Raw genomic sequence first — 1,304 nt, 5'->3', positions numbered from 1 at the left:
CCAGTCAGCCTTGGGGTCCATGCTGGGCGACAAGGGTAAGGAAGACCCGTGTGGCTGAGGGCCCTAGCGCCCGTGCTCCACCCCCTCACCCCCCATGACTATCACCAAAGGCTTCCCCAGGGAGAGAACTCTGGAGCAGAGCTTGGGGTGGTGAGGCTAGGGCGCTAGTCTTGAGCAGATCTGGGACACAGCTGACCTGGTATGATATTCATGACCCCCTGGCCTCCTCTGGTTCACTGTTGGTCTGTGTGTCTTTTTCCACCACGTTCTGTCTATTTAAGGTGCAGTTCTAATTGTGTTTCTCTAAACCTCCTTTCTTTTCCTCTTTGTATTATTATTATTAATGTTAGCATTTAACGATTGTTTAAGTAATTAAAGCACACAGACTAACTTTTCAGTTAATTTAGAGTTAATAAGGAGCCAGCCCACATCAAACGTAGGAACTCTGCAACCGCATGGGTCCATAGCCAACCCCTGTCACCCTTCACACCACAGCTGTCCTGTGTGGAGGTGATTTTTAATTTAGAAAGTCTTGTATATTTTACAGAATTTGGGAGGATCTTTTCCGTTACTCAGTTATGCCAGTGCTTTCCCTAAAGATCTTAATTTCCATGTTGACCCATTTCTCTTTGGCCTGAAGAAATTTCTTAGAACATTACTTGTAGTGCATGTCTCCTGGTGAAAAAGTCTCTTCTTTAAAAAAAAAAATCTGAAAATGACCACTTTCATTTTTTCTTTGTTTATTTTTTTAGAATTTTACTTTCTGTACAAAGAATTAGTATGTTCTCTTTCATTGGGTGACTGTCTGGGGCAGTCCATTCCAGGAAGATCACTTAGTCCAACTTACTGAAGCCTGTATCCTTTGCGTACCAATGGAAACACTGCTGGCACAAGTTGAGGCTATATTTCCTGATCAAACCATGCCAGTTTGAGCATATGAAGCAAGAGCAAGAACCCTGACTGAATTCCAATAGAGCTGTTGGTGACCCATCTTGCTTTTAAGGGTACAAAGAGACAAAAGTCACCGCTTTCATTCTTAGAGGATATTTTTGCTGGGTATAAAATTCTTAGGTTGAAGTATTATTTTTCCTTCCTTTAAAAATTTTTTTATTTTAAAATAATTACAGATTCATAGGAATTTCCAAGACTCATACAGAGAGATCAGGGTGCTCTCAGCTAGTTTCCCTCAATGGTCATATCTCCATGATAGTACAGTATCAAAACCAGGAAATGGATGTTGGTACAGCATGTGGAGTTCTATCAGCTTTATCATGTATATATGTTTCCATCCCAAGCATGATGGG

General features: G+C 41.4%; 1 pseudogene; it reads right to left on the bottom strand.

The window, feature by feature from the left end:
* Positions 1-833: 833 nt before the first annotated feature.
* Positions 834-991, bottom strand: LOC124965015 (40S ribosomal protein S29-like; annotated as a pseudogene).
* Between the last annotated feature and the right edge of the window lie 313 nt (positions 992-1,304).

Source organism: Sciurus carolinensis, chromosome 14 (assembly GCF_902686445.1).
Source record: "Sciurus carolinensis chromosome 14, mSciCar1.2, whole genome shotgun sequence".
Lineage (NCBI taxonomy): Eukaryota > Metazoa > Chordata > Mammalia > Rodentia > Sciuridae > Sciurus > Sciurus carolinensis.
Note: the sequence above shows the minus strand (reverse complement) of the source record. Positions and strands in the feature narration are given on the sequence as shown.